Genomic DNA, 15,440 nt, shown 5'->3' with positions numbered 1-15,440 from the left:
GAGAAAGATTATGTGGGGCCTTACCCAGTAGGGCCTGTCAGATTTATTTTGAACATCAAGGGACTTTGCTCTCTCTCTGGCCCCTTCCATCAGAGTCTCATCCTGGTGTCTGTGTGGTCAAAGTTTTGGACGAAGATTCTGAGACGAGCTCCTAGGAGGACAAAGGTGGTTTGTATGTGTGTGTTTCTGAGCATGTACAGGAGGGGGCATTTAAAACAGAAGTGGTTGCCGGGGCACACGGGCCTGTGGCATTCTGCACTGTCTGGAATCCCAGTGTGCAAAAGGAACACCAGTCGCTATACTGGGGGTGGAAAAAAAAAACTGTCATTGAGATAAAAGAGGGCTCCCCACCCATCCTCTGATCTGTGAGAGAGAAAAAAAAAAGCAGACGGATACGGAAAGACGGTGAAAGAAGGAGCCGAAGAGTTTTAGGAAGCGTTAAATCGCTCCCGCTGTATTTCACGTCAAATATGTCTCACATTTGAAACCCTTATGGTAAAACGAAGGAGATGTGCTTTCATTGTCCGGGGACATGTGCCGTCACACACACTCAGACTAACATGAAAACAGACACACACCATTCCCCATGCCCAGGCGCCTGTGCCACACCACCCACCTCTATCGTTCTGCGACGTGTAACCTAGCAACTATTTAATTAAAATAGCATCAGCAAGGAGAGAGGCTTTTTTCCCCTCCCTTGCAAGGATTTCCTCCAATCTCAGTTCTTCTGAGCACACCATGAATCAAAAGTGACGCCGCGTCTGCCACCGTATTGTAACCCACACGCCACCTCCCCCCTCCCCCGCTTTGTTTTTGCATCTTGTTTTTTCCACAAAAACGTCCTCCTTCACTGACTGATGCAGCCGCATGTCACGCACTACGGTGGCACTGCATTAACCAGGGAGAGTTTTTAATGCCACACACAAGTACAAACAAGGTGTCACCTCTCTGTCCTTCAAAGTCATCAGAGGTTCCCTCCTCTTCTTCTTCCCGTTTGCCTCCTTTTCTCTTTGTATGCCAAATCACAGCAACCCCCTGTCCTGACCTGAAAAGAGGCGCCTCTTACCATGCTCTAGATGTGTGCCAAGCTCGGGCAACGCGAAGCAATTAGGGGAAATGTGAAGCAGCTCTACATGTCAGCGTACATCACACTCACTGTCATTCAAACACATCCATGAGAAGCAAATAACGGAGCAGTGTTCTAGTTCCTGGCTGTCAAAACAGAAGGCCTGGTGTCTATTTCTCTATCCACTCCTGTGTCTTTTGCTCCTTTGTGCCCTTCTGCAGCTAATAGATAGCCTGACCCGTTTGTGTGAGGAAAGTTATCCTTACTTTTTTTTGGTCTTTATTTTCTGTAATGTGACGTCGTGCACACGCAACAGAAAGGTATTTTTGCTTCCCTTTGATTAAAAAGCCTCCATCACAAGGAAATGTATTCAGAGCCATAATACAGGGCTTTAATGATTCAACATCTAAATGGGTGCATTACAGAGATGACCTCCATCAATGATTCTTTCCACCAGAAATGACATATTTCTCCTTTCTATTATCTCACTTGTTTGTGTGTTTTTCTCCTTCAGTGCTTCAAACACTCACACATCAATGAAAAGAACAGCACAAAGCGAGTAATAGATGTGTTCACGTGTGCCACTCTCTCTGGGAAGTTTCAAACCGTCAGCCTTTTTTTTTTTCAAAGAATGCAATTTCTAATATTTTTGTTTTCAAATTAAAAGCCTTTTTTTTCTTTAACTCCGCTTGCAAAAAAATCAAACTTAACCAGTAAAATGAAAATTTAAATAAAAAAAAGTTAAAATGTACTAAGGCAATGTTTAATTTTTAAATCAATCTACAAGTGCGGCATGTTTCTCTAAGAATTGTGACATAATGTCGTCTCTACTGAGCCATAGCAGCCCATATCGCCTATTTAAATCTTTGAGAATGTGCGCTCACACAGTGATTTGCATAATGGCACATGATTTTGACAGGCAGGACGACAGAGAGGGACCCCTTGACATTTTTATAATGGCACTTTACAGGGTGGACAAGGTTGGGGGTAGGGTGGTATGTGTGAGACAGTACTTGTGGAACAAAATATAGGGACTTTGAGTGTATCTCCCACTCACAAGGTAAGACAGTGACCTATGGTATATTGTGTTGTTCTGAACACTGGGTTTCACACTGTTAAAACTGCCTTCAAAAAAACTGAGCAAGTTTTTGTCTGATACGTAAAATACGAATACACAAAAGGCTTTAAATATGGCTGCCACTAAAAATAAAAGACAGCATAGGATGAATCAAGTAAAAGAGATTATTTCCAAAGCAGATCACCTTTATACTAGATAAAAATTTCTCAAAGCAAAAAAAAAAAAAAAAAATCTTACTCTTTGGGGACTACTTCCAGATTTTTTTTATAGTTTTGACAAATTCATAAAATTCTGGAAATATGTGTTTTCCAAAATCGAATAGAATCTGGGTTCCTTGTCAGTGTCACATTGTCTCAAAGCACAGACTAGGGCATGTGTGTTTCGACAAAGAAGTCTGTGGGAGAGGCCACCAGCAAATTAAAAGGTCGTGGATTCTGATGGCTCTGTGTTTGCGCTGACACACGCCCCTGCGTCTCGTCTGACTGACACGTGCAACAATGCCATTTTTTCTTCTCTTATCCAAACAGCTCAGACAATGCCGCAGCCTAGGGCCATATGCTGTGCCTAAGGCCATCCACAAGCCTGTCCATGTTTCGTCCGTGGGAACATGGGTTGGGTTGAAAAGGTTGTCTGGACTGAGACCCTTAACGCATTTCCAAGGATGACTTTTTTGTCTTTGGGGCTGTTCCAGGACTGACCCAGGAGCTCTGACAAACAGCAGACAGGGTAAAGTGGATGGTCGTGAGAAAATAAATCAGACAGGATTGTTTGCAGCACACAATGACAGAGACGGCGCGGTTTCCATACGAGAAAGTAATTTAGAACTGATGTTCAAAAAGAGCAGAAATGATTTATTACAGGCTGAAATCAGTGACAATCAATAATGAAATACAATTTCAGAAACTTGGGTGCTGTTTAGAGTGGAATGCACAGTATCTTCCCGTGTGTTACAACAGTAATTTGAAGCTGAAATCAGTAAGATAATGTTGAGGCAGACTTAAGATGGAGGCTTTACTTCAAATAATTCCCCACAAATTATCTCCGCGCCATTTCCAGATGCATCTGCTGTCTTCTCACTCAAGCTTCAAATCCCTGTCATCTTGACCTGCACACACACCCTCACACACAGGCTCTTCATTAAAATGCATACAACCCTCACTCGCGCATAAATCTTACGTGTGAATTAATTAGCGCAGTGGTAACAAGCTAGCCTCTCCATTCACACCCTGAGCCTCTTTCATTAGCATGACAGTGGCCTGCAGCGGCCAGGGGCCCACAGTCTGCGAGGTTTTTCTCTTCAGGGCCCCTGATTAAAAGGAGAATCCCTCAGACGATCCCTTTCATCAAATCAATCACGCAGAGTGTCTTGGATGATCCCCGTGCTGCAAACTGTCAAGATTACCTGTTTCTATTGGCCCCACTACTGTTACTCCATCTCTTTGACTCACTGTTCCATCACTCCAAGCTCTAACCCCTCTCTTGCAACACATATTGGACTCTTCTATCATCCTACTTCCAATTCTAAACAAACCATTGTGGCTATTCTTTTTCATTGAAATGATGTAAGTGAATGCTTGGTGAGTGTCATAGATACCGATCACACGGGCGTACCTTAAGCTAGCTGTAGGATTCAAAATGGCACCCCCAAGTGACCCCTGCTTGTCCTTTGAAAGCTTTTACCAATTTCTTTTGGTGGCAGAAACCACCTCGGAGCTTTTCAGTGCAAAGAGAGATCTGAGCAGCTGAACACCTGATGTACAGGTGGCTATCATCTCCAGGCCTTGCCCATCAGGGTCACCAACATCCTGGCTGGATTTCAAGGCAAAACGTCTCATTAGCCATGGTCCTTGAATGGAGGGCACTCAATTTTAAATTCAGTTACACATTCCCTTTGAGTGGAACTGGAAGGCAAAAGAAGAATGGAGAGGGAGAGAAGAAGGCATGGGAGACAGTCTCGGTTGAAGGCTGAGGCCTTGGACCCAGAGGGAGGGAGAGCAGAGAGGGCTTTAAGGTCTGTTGAGGCAGCCATAATTTCACACCATCATTACCTCTGAGGTCTGGGGGAGCTATGTAAATGCCGTTTCAGAGGAGAAACACTGGACAAAACTGGTTTAGAGGGTCAAACAAGTATCTGGTATCTAGTTTTCAGCTTGTTTACATGTTCTTAAAGATAGTTCACAGTAGGTGTTCCTAGTTGGGATTTTTTAAAAACCCATTTCAGGCAACATTATGTTTTTAAAATGTGCAATTATTGCTGTTCTATACACTTACTACATTTCCGCATCTCTATAGGACTGCATTCCTTGAACCTGTCAGTGCAGTTGGCCTTCTCCCCGCAGAGCTGAAAGCTCAGTAGGGTGTCTTGGTGGAGCAACGTAGTTTTTTTTTTATATGTCTGCTTCCATTAAAGTCCTAGAAAAGCTTCCTGGATAGATGGGCCGTGTGGCAGACACATACACCACTATCACTCACTAATGATGGCTGCATGGCAGCAGCCACATGCAGCGGGGGGCCAGCTCTCCTCATAATGAACTGTCAGAGGCAGGGTCAGAGGTGTGAGGGCTGGGCAGGTATTGGACCATAGCACATTATGCCCAGATAAAAAAAAAAAAAACATCATCCTCAGCACCTTCAACTAAAGCGGAACTAATAATAAGGATTAGGTGATGTTATCAAAACTAGACATGAGTGCTAAAACCCATTGACCATGACAAGAAAAGTTGCTTGGTTAATGAGAAAATGCAAGGTTGTAGAGGTTGCTTTTAAGTGAAGGGACTCTTGTGACATTTTTTGTTTTGATCAATGGATCAGGATGTCTAATAGTCCCTTTCTCAGCTATGCACGTTTACACTGCTATGTTTGATTTGCGCCATGGTTCATTTACTTAAACAGTGTGTTTCATTTGGAAAGTGTGATGCCATGTTCTCACCATATATGGTTTGAACGGCGGAGGCCGCTAATTTCAATGTAAAGTTGGTGTAAAGATGGGTTGGGAGATCCCGGGGAACAGTTTGCTTGGTACAATTCACAAAAAGTAGCATGTTTCAGACTCTGCAACTAATATTATGAAGCATGGCATAAATTTAGACCATTGTGATCGACCAGTCGATCGCAAAGGATTTGACGGTAGATCGCAAGCTATAAAAGATAAATAAACTCCTTCTTATTTTCTTTTCTTCGGCAGAATCCCCGCTGTGCGCCGGGCCCCCAGCAGAGGCCCAGCAGGGGACCACTCCGGTCTGCAGGATTGTTTATTGAGGCCCAGGCTGGCCCGTGTGCGTCCTCGTTCTGAGGCTAGTGCGAGACGCCCCGTCTGACCCAGCAGTCCTGCCACGGCCTGGTTCCCACCCGAGAGATCCGAGCCCACTCCAGCAGCAGTGTCTACAAGAGCGCGCTCCGAGCCCTATCCGAGGGCCATGGGCCGCTGTTTGCTCAGCCGCGCTTTAGAAACGTCATACCCTCCTTGCCCCCCCCATGACACAGTTTACAGCAGAGCATGAGACACGATCACCGCTGTTTTCTGTTTTATTAATACTAAAAAGCCTTATCTGTTCTAATTATGTATTACTATTAAAATAATAATATTAAATCACATGACAAAGCTTTCTCCTCAAAAAGATGTGTGTTCTTTTACTGTTTAGATTTTGAGTTATTAGTACACAAACATAGTATTTTTGACTGAATATATTATAGAAGTAGTCAACTTTGAAGTTTGATGTGACCTATATATATATATATATATATATATATATATATATATATATATAGGTGCATATATATATATGCATATATTTGTGCCAAAAAAGTGTGGGCACCCCTGTTTTAGACCTATCACTCACTCGACTTTGGTGATGCGTTGATGACGTGATCATCAGATGGAGTCCAAAACCAACCTGCATTACTGTCATTTGAGAGTTATAGGTGAGCTTGTCTCTTTGAAGGACGTAAATCTGCTCAACAATGAGGGACAGAAAGTCACCAAACTGGGCCACGAAGTACAACTGAAAGCACCCGGAGGACACGTGAAAATCAATTTACTTGGAGAGTCTCAGAAGGATCTTGTGAACCCAGACACAGCGGCATACTTGTTGGCACTTTTTTAGAGATCACCAAAACTATTTAACTCAAGCTATTGTCTAAACAACATCCATGTCTTCCACAATGTGACAATAAAGCAGTTGAATAAAAGCTACAAATGTATTTTCAGTCTCCACCAGCTCAAACTCAGCTGTAACCCTTGTGCTATATTATGGGGTCAAGATGACCATTGACGTGTTCTCCCTACCATGACAAAGGTGGATAAAGGTGGAGAAGATTTTATGTAATCCATGGACACCAGTGAAGATCACAAATCATTGAAGAAAAAATGTTCAGCGCACTGTCTTGTGGGTCTAGATGACCCAACTCCCAATGTTAACGTGCCTGGGATAGTACAAGGGTTAAAGACTATTCTTGTGTTAAGGGATTGTATGTTGCAACCATTGATACATCCGAGGCCCATGATGGCGAGTCTATGAGACAAAAGGCAACTAAACTTTTTACCCCGGAGCTTTAGCTCCAGAGTTGGCATTCTTTCAACTACTACCGTAACTCTTTAACTGTTGATGCATTTAACACAATTTCAGCAGAATCTGAAGCGAAAAAAAAAAAACAGTCTTGAGCTGATATGCAACACCTTACAGCAGGGGTGTCCAATTCCAGGCCTCAAGGGCCTGGTGTCCTAAATGTTTTCCAATCAACCTGCCGTTGAAACTCTTTATTGGCTAAACACACCTGATCCAGGTAATCAACAGCAGATGAGGCAAGGTTTCTGGAAAACCAGCAGGTTGCCGGCCCTTGAGGCCTGGATTTGGACACCCTTGCCTTACAGTATAGAAGTGCTTACGCAATCGACATAAATAAGATGATTCTGTTGCATTGAATAGTGGCTTTGCGCTGATATGCAACACTTTGCCTTAGTGAAGTGTTGCATATTGGGAAAAAACGGCTTTTCTCTGCACCAGAATCAGGTGAATCACTTTGATTGTGCGAACAGTCAAGGAGTTATGGTAAGGGCGTGTGTCAGTTAGGTGGCGCCAGCGACTTCTCTGGTGTAAAAGGCGTAACCCTTGTGCTATCCTAGACACTTTACCGTTGGGAGTTGGGTCATCTAGACCCACTAGACAGTGTGCTGAACCTTTTTTCTTCAATGATTTGTGATCTTCACTGGTGTCCATGAATTATATGAAATCTTTCCACCTTTATCCACCTTTGTCATGGTAGGGAGAACCTGTCAATGTAAGGGTGGGGTCATCTAAGATAGCACTAGTTAATAGGCTCACATAGAACACTTGACTTTATCCCAATTTAGATTCTTGAAATATCATAAATGGAAAGCTGTAAATGAAAACAAGCTATCTTGAGAAAAATATTTTTTCAGCATTAAAGATGATGTAAGGTTTTATATTGTAACAAGTCTTAGTATGGAGCCTATTCTAGCAAACCAGGCAGAAAAAAGTTGTTTTTTTTGACAAATGTTGTTAGTCACTTCGTTGTTAAGTAAAGTTGCTTGGCTATCAACTTTATTACCTTTTTCATTTTTTTTAACTTAACTAGATTCAAATAAACAAAAAAACCTATCTATTTTATTCTGTGGTTCCTATGACCTAGTTTAGTACTCCAGCTCTAAAGTCATATGTGTGTTGCAGCACTTGTGCCATGGTGCTTTTAATTTAACCCAGAAACACGACTGTCTCATCTGACTGCCAGTCTCAATGAGGCAAGGTATTGTGCAAATGGTTTTATTTTTTTAAGCCAAAAAAAAAAAAAAAATTTCACCTCTAGAGATATTAGTAAAAGTGTAATAGCAGTCAAAAATCACTGTTTCCCTCCTTAACCCATAAGAACCGATGGTGATGTCAGTCTGACAGAAAAACACCAGAGATGTGTTCTGTGGTCCACTTGGTATATCCAACAAAGTTTTCAATTTTAGGAAAAATAGGTCTGGGTTCTTATGGGTTAAGCCATCTCTTATTGCTTCCTATTGAAGAGCCTCACACATTTTGGAAATGGACTTAAGAAGAAAATGCTGGCAACTCGCCATCCAACTACTATCTGGTAGCCTTTGGGGAGGGTGAACACTCGTGCCCTACGGCACACTGCAGGGGCTAAAACGTTCCTCAACATCTATCCAGGCAGCTGAGAGACTGGTAGCATGCATGGGATTACATCCTGTGTTATCGCCCAAGGCAGTAACCAGCACAGACCCTCGCACATGCAGCTAGAGCACACACACAAACAACACGCACCTTACAAATGCTCACCAGTGGAGCTCTATTTTCTCCTAAACACACTGTTGCATCAAGAGGAAGTATCCACCTTCTGGTTTCCTTTGGTGGTTAATGAAAAATTTGACATGAAAGACATTTTTCCTGAGGCAGTCAACAGGTTTTTCAATAAAAGATATTCTCAGAGGAAGAAATGTGCATGTCAGTTTTAAAGACATTTGCTTTTATCTGCCGAACACCGGAGCACAACTCAAACACTCACTTGAATATTGTGAAATCTTTCAGGTGTCAAATTAGAAATAGTTACCAAATCTGCAACAAACAAAAAAAAAAGAAGTTTCCCTACATTGTTGCAGTGCCCAAGGTGACATATCTGGCTGTTTTAACCTTTTAAAAAAACACACACATTCACAGACTCAAACCCAGCAGGATCCTGGTGATGAATAGATGAAAGTATCACTTTTCTTGGTACTGTGCAGGAGCACCCAGGGGGGTGTTCTCCACCTTATGATACACTTCCAACATTCCCCACACTAATACGCACTTACTTGCACTGATATCTTGGTATGTATGCTTCCTATTTGATTTAAAAAATAAAATAAAAAGTCACTGCTAGTACTGAAAGGTTGGATCAAGGCTACTTTATGCCTCAGTTCAGTCTGGATATAGAAATATGTAAGAGAAAAAAATTCCAGCTGACTAGAAGATTATAATCTAGTCCAAAATAATTTTTCCCCTCTTTTAATTTCAGTTAAGGAAATGAATCCTTATTCTTGTTCAGGTTAGTTTATGCTACACCTTCCACCTTTTGATGTGATCCTACACTCAAAAAACGTTCACTTTGAATGAACATAAAAAAATTATGGAAAGGATTTCCACATGATTAGATTGCGTTACTTGAACAAAAATGAATCATGTTTGTCCTACTTAATGTATTTAGGTTGGCTCAACCTAATGTATTTAGGTTGGGTCAACTTAATGTATTTAGGTTCAAACTAATAAATTTAAGTTGATTCAATTTAAATAGAGCAGTTGCACCCAACTTTAAATTGACATTGTTGCTCACTCTAAAAAGAAAAAAGTTGATTCAATTTAATTGAATCATTTCAATTGGTCACACCTAAGTAAATTAAGTTTATTTATCTTAAATTTCTATTTTTTTCCTTAATTTTATTTATTCATCTGTAATTGATATGTTGTTCCAAAGTTACAACCAATAGGTCTTTTAATTTTCACATCAGAGACATGAATAACCCTGCAAAGTCCCACATCACAAGACAGGAGCTCAATTGCAGCGAACTCTGACTTTAGTATTGGAACATAAACAATATGCCACACAGGGGGGTTGGTCATCATCCTCTACCAAACTTTAACTCATGGTGCAAAAAAATAAATAAACATAACAGTTTAAATCACTAGTTAAAACAGAGTAAAACAGCTAGACAATAAAACCCATGGACAAAAACTCACACTTAGACCCCAATCTGCCCAGATAGACAAAGAAAATGGTATCCCACAATTCCTTGCGATTACTAATGCATCCAATTTAATGGTATCATGTTGGATCAACATGATTGAAATTAGTAACTTTTAAATGGATTATTTTTATGTACAATCGACATGATTCATTCACGTAAGATTTACAAACATAAAATTTTCTGGTTGAAATGACAACTTACTTTTTCGTTAACTTAATTGGCTGGTAATTTCCTTTTTTTGAGTGTAATTCAACTGGAAGAGGGATATAAAAAGAAATGTCAGAAACATTTCTCCTACTCTTTCAACCCCTACGCCCATTAACAGTTAGCTCTTGGAGTAATTGTAATTTGAATGTAAGCCCAAATATGTTTAATGAGAGCAGTGATCCATAGAGGGAGCACAGGTAAAGTGCTTTTTTAAAGAGAGGGCCCTTATTTCAGCTGGCGCGGAGGCGCGGAGCTGCTTTTCCATGTTCAGCTTCAAAGCAGCGCTTCAAATTGTGCCGATGAGACTTCATTTCCTCTTATCTGGAAGTGTATAGGTCCTCCACAGTGAGAGTGCACAGAGGGAAAATGTGAAGGGATGGTGGGTGAAGATGTATAGAGGACACAGCCCCACAGTCAGGAAGACTCAAATTAGCTGAATGCGAGAAATTGAGAAAATTATTAGACATCATAGCTGCATGCTTATGAACGTGGGCTCTCCAGTTATGTCCTCCTCCTGACAGACCTTCAGACATACTTTATAGTGGAAAAAAGCCTGTCTTATTTCATTCTCAGGGATTTCTCATGCCCTAAAAAGAAATTATTTCACAAAAGCTTTGCTTGTAGTTCTTCAAGCTTCTTGGTGTGATAGGTCAGACTGGATGGAACTTATATGTAAAAAAAAAACATGTATTAAACACAAAAAAATTGGAAGAACAGCGATTTAAAAAAATTAATAATGTGAAAATGAAAATTTGTTTTTTACATTTAATCTTTGAATTTTTATTTACGTGAAGAAAAAGCTCATTGTGGTGAGATAATATATCTTCAAATGTATTTTAAAGACCTAATGGGTTCTTAAGGAGTTTGGCTTGAGGTACTTTGTATTGATTGTTCATAATAGGTTTTTCCTGAATTAACTTTTATTTTTAGTAATTCTATTGAAATGTTAAGTTATTTTGCCATGGTTAAGGATCTGCTGTTCAGCACAGAATAAAGAATTTAAAATAATTTTCTTTGGCCTGAGTTATCATTTTAATGCTTTGAAATCTTACACTATTTCCTTAAGTCTGAAGTCATTGTATTGTCACAGGGAGACTGCAGTGTTGAACAATAGCACATTAAAGAAAAATGGTTAATAAGGTAAATCCTCATTTGCTCAACACATATATATATATATATATATATATATATATATATATATATATATATATATATATATATATATACACACATAAATACATATATATATACACACAAAAATACATATATATATACACACAAAAATACATATATATATACACATATATTTATATACACACACACGCATATATATATACATATATATATATATATATATATATATATATATATAGCCGCTGCTTCAGACACAAGTTTGTATCTTCTTGAAATCGGTAACTTTTTTAACAATTTTTCATATTGCATTTCTCTCATTTTTGGCTAAAAGTAAAGTCATGTTACTTCCAGTGCTGCTACTTACAGAGAGGGTAACAAAACTGAGTGGCAAAAACTGGACACACAAGGCTGATGTTTTATACTTTTATTAGATTATTGTGGGCGATTGTATTTTTTTATTGGCTTTATTTCAGAGTTTGAAAGTGAAAGACCCACTCCAATGAAAACTTTGTCTGTTTGGATGTTCTTGTTGCATTTTTTCTAATGATGGAAGATATATAAAAAAAAATTAGCTTAAAAGGACATTTCTGAGTATTTCTTTACCCAAATCGTTCTGAAGAGCAGATTAAAAAATATGTTTGAAAAGGAGCTCTTTTGTGACATAAAAGAATTTGCTCCCTGTTCCGCTCTGGGGGGATTCCTCCACACCTATGGTTCCGCCAAAACTAAGAGGTGAATTTCGAATGAACTCCTGCTGCTCTGCAGAAACTATGTCCTAGATAACAACACAGATTGTTTGATTTTGTTTCAAAATGGTGTAATCAATATTAAAAGACCACTTAGAAATATTTGTACATGTAATTTTCTATTTTGCTGTTAAAACTGCTGTTAGGGAGATTAAAGACCCCCTGAAGTCAAATACTGGTTGCCACATTAAAATTTACAACAAACAAACTCAAATGTTCTACTTAAGTACAAACTCAAACTTTGGGTTTATCCTGTGCTATTCAAACAAAGCTGCCTTATGCTGACAAAAATGTTTGAGCAGAGCTAGAAAAGCTGCTCTGGAGGGGTCTGAGAAACCAGTTTCCATTTCTAAGTTTTGGTAAATGTATAATAACCTACAACAACATATATTATCTAACTTGCTGCATAGGACTCAATCATTGACACACAATCTCACACACTAACCCACAAAAACAGCACAATCCAAGCTGCAATTAACCTCATAAGCAATCACTTTGTTACCTTTATTCTATTTGTCCAAATGCTTGTTTGTTTTTTTTCAGAATAGGGACACTTTTTCTCAAAGTTTGTTTTTTTGTGTTGTTGCTAGATGAGTTGTAAAATCCTTTTAAGCCTTGATGTTTATTTTATTTTTTTTTAATACCAAAACTGTTCTTTCTAATTTTGTGGAAAATGTTTGACTTGTAGACATGCAGTCAAGTTATTTTAGCATGTAACAAGGATTTTCATACGTAGAAACAATAATTACACGAAAAAATTGCAATCAAAATGTTTTAACTTCTGTTTAAAAAAAAGAAATTAGTCTGAAATGTATTCTTTTAAATAAACAAAATGCAATTACTACATACAAACAGAAACCAATACAATTAGGTTTTGGAAGAATTTCTTAAAGAGCATTGTGAGAAAAGAGCGCTGTATTTGTGTGAAACAATGTTGGGAAATCCACCTTTGCCTTGAAGAAATTTCTTTAGATTTGAAGGAAAACTTTATGTTGTGAGGCTTTTTATGTTCTTTTTGTGGCTTATTACAAAAAAAGCCATTTTCCATAATGAGGAAATCCACAAAACTAGTTAGATTAGGCACAATACTCTTTCTTGATTTACCCTTCCATCTCAGTCTGGAGTTTTATTTTATTCTTGAAATGCAGAATAACAAACTTTTGTACGAACTAAATTGTAAAAGCTAAAAATTACCACAATTGTTACCATTAGCTGAAAGTCAAATTGTATTGACTTTTGTACAGTATGATGGCTGTTATATGTCTAGTGAGGCCATTATCTGTCACTGGAAAAAGAGTTTGATAAATGGGTCAAATTAACCATAAAAGGAGGTTAAGAAAGAAGAAGCACTAAGACCAAATTCCGCAGTTTCTCACAGACTGGGGTCACATTTGATATTTTTAAGAATACACTGCCTTGATCCAATATCCATTTCAAATGATAGTTTTAAAACTATTTTATCTAAACTTCTATACTGATCTTTTATAGAAATGCAAGTATGGCACGGGAGTGAAATGTGTAAAAAAAGCATCTAGAACTGCAGAACCAATGCTGCAGACCTTTAAAGGTCCAGTGAATCAAAAAAAGACAAAGTGTCACCAATTTCATCTAGGAAGATTTCAGATAGAGTCTGACAATGGTGGCACATCAAAGGGAAATGCAAACCTTACAGTCTTCAAAAGGCACCATAAGCATATACAAAGCTATTAAATAGATGAATATTGACTGGATTTTTTCCCCCCTATTTTTGGTTGAACGGCACCTCGTTTATATCTTCCACAGATCCAACATGACCAGAAAGAGGGAAAGCACAGCTAGGTGCTCTCCTCTCCCTCCCAGCCATTCATGGCGGCTTTAATTGACTAGCAAAACCTGACAACACTGCCCCTGCACACACACACTCCCAACACACACCTTCTCCTCCCCACAGCTAACTTTCCCTCCTGGACTGAGCTGAGCCAATCAGGGGAGGTATTGTTTGCTGAACTCCGATATGTCCTTCAGCACTTTGGCCCCATTCATCTCACCAAACAATTCCCCTAAGAATTTAACTGGTGGGCAAATACACAACACATGGGTAATGAAGGGGGCACCTTGGCTGTCGGTATGAATATTTACCCTGCCATCAAAAGAGGGGCATGCATATAAATCCATGTCTGAGCTCCCAAGTTCAGGTTCAGGGTTTGGGAGAGCGTGAAGCAAAATGAGAAAGATAGCTGGTGAATAGTCGTCAGATCTAACTGCCCATGGAAAAGTCTGGCTTCAGCACACGGAGGACGCAGGAAAATTAGCTCGCCTTATACCTCCACAAGAACACCGAGGTTGTTTCAAAATGTCAGACCTATGAATAAATACATCTGAAAACAAAATGGCACCCTCCTACGCAGCAGGGCTACTCAAGAAAAAAAATGTGTGGAAACATCCAAAGCCTCCAGAACCCCTTTTCTATTATTTTTCCTTTTGTGAAACTAAAGGCATTAAACAATGTTTCCAAAACATTGGGTTTTGCATTTTGGGGACAAAGTTGTAACCGGTTCCAGCTTATTTGTATTAACTTTAACTGTTCTAACTGTTCAACACCTGATAAACTTGAGTCGTTGAAAAAAAAGGGCAGGAAACAATTCTGCTAAAAAAGAGGTGCAACAAAATAACTGCAATCAATCAGAAGATTGCAACGCTTTGTCTGCGATTTAGAGGAGAGTGGAAAGATTCCATCAGACTACTTCAGGTGGCTGATACGCTACTGGTTATACATTCAGCCATGTAAACTTACAGTAGGGTAAATGGACATTTTATCGAAAGTTGTGTAGAAATGTGCATGGTCTGTTGAAAGCCAACAAGAAGGACTTTAGTTTGTATCCATTTGTAAAACCTCTATTTTCTACCAACTCTTTTTTTTGTTTTTACCTGTTGTCTGTTAACCCTGAGGAGACTGTTGGCTCACTAACGCTTTGTGTCGGCGAGAAACGACAAGTTGCAGTTAATGAATACAACGTCCTTCTCATAGAAAGATACACTGAAAGAATGATCCCATCTCAGATCATCAAAGCCCCGAAACTCAAATGCCACAAAAAAGACTTGAGGACACCTCGAATAAGATGATAACCTCATTAGAGGTAGAATAATAAATGGCTGAATTAACATTTTTTATTTATTCGTCCTTTCATTAATTTTAAAAGCATTCCCAGTGTTTTTTTTAATTATGATTATTTCTATTATTTTTAGTCAAAATCAAGACCATCATTGCCACGGAAGCAACCCTCCGCTGATATCCCATGATCCCTTTGTTTACACTCTCTCCTACTAGCTCATAGCCCCTCATATTCCCAACCTAGCGTTAGCTGTACAACAAAAATGGCGAGCAATGTTGGAGATATCCAGCTGTACAGTTTTGAGCCAGGTGCCAGCTCAGACGTGGCAAACAAAGACGTACATGGATCTTTTGTCTGCAAGTGGATGCATCCA

General features: G+C 39.3%; 1 long non-coding RNA gene across 2 annotated transcripts in view; it reads right to left on the bottom strand.

Moving 5' to 3' along the window:
* LOC105354748 overlaps nt 1-15,440 on the bottom strand; it is a 33,127-nt gene that overhangs the window by 2,880 nt on the left and 14,807 nt on the right. For both annotated transcript variants that reach the window (XR_909303.3, XR_002290847.2), the window contains one exon: nt 25-151. This is a non-coding gene — a long non-coding RNA (uncharacterized LOC105354748). The remainder of the gene's footprint in view (nt 1-24; nt 152-15,440) is intronic.

Source organism: Oryzias latipes, chromosome 9 (genome assembly GCF_002234675.1).
Source record: "Oryzias latipes chromosome 9, ASM223467v1".
NCBI lineage: Eukaryota > Metazoa > Chordata > Actinopteri > Beloniformes > Adrianichthyidae > Oryzias > Oryzias latipes.
Note: the sequence above shows the minus strand (reverse complement) of the source record. Positions and strands in the feature narration are given on the sequence as shown.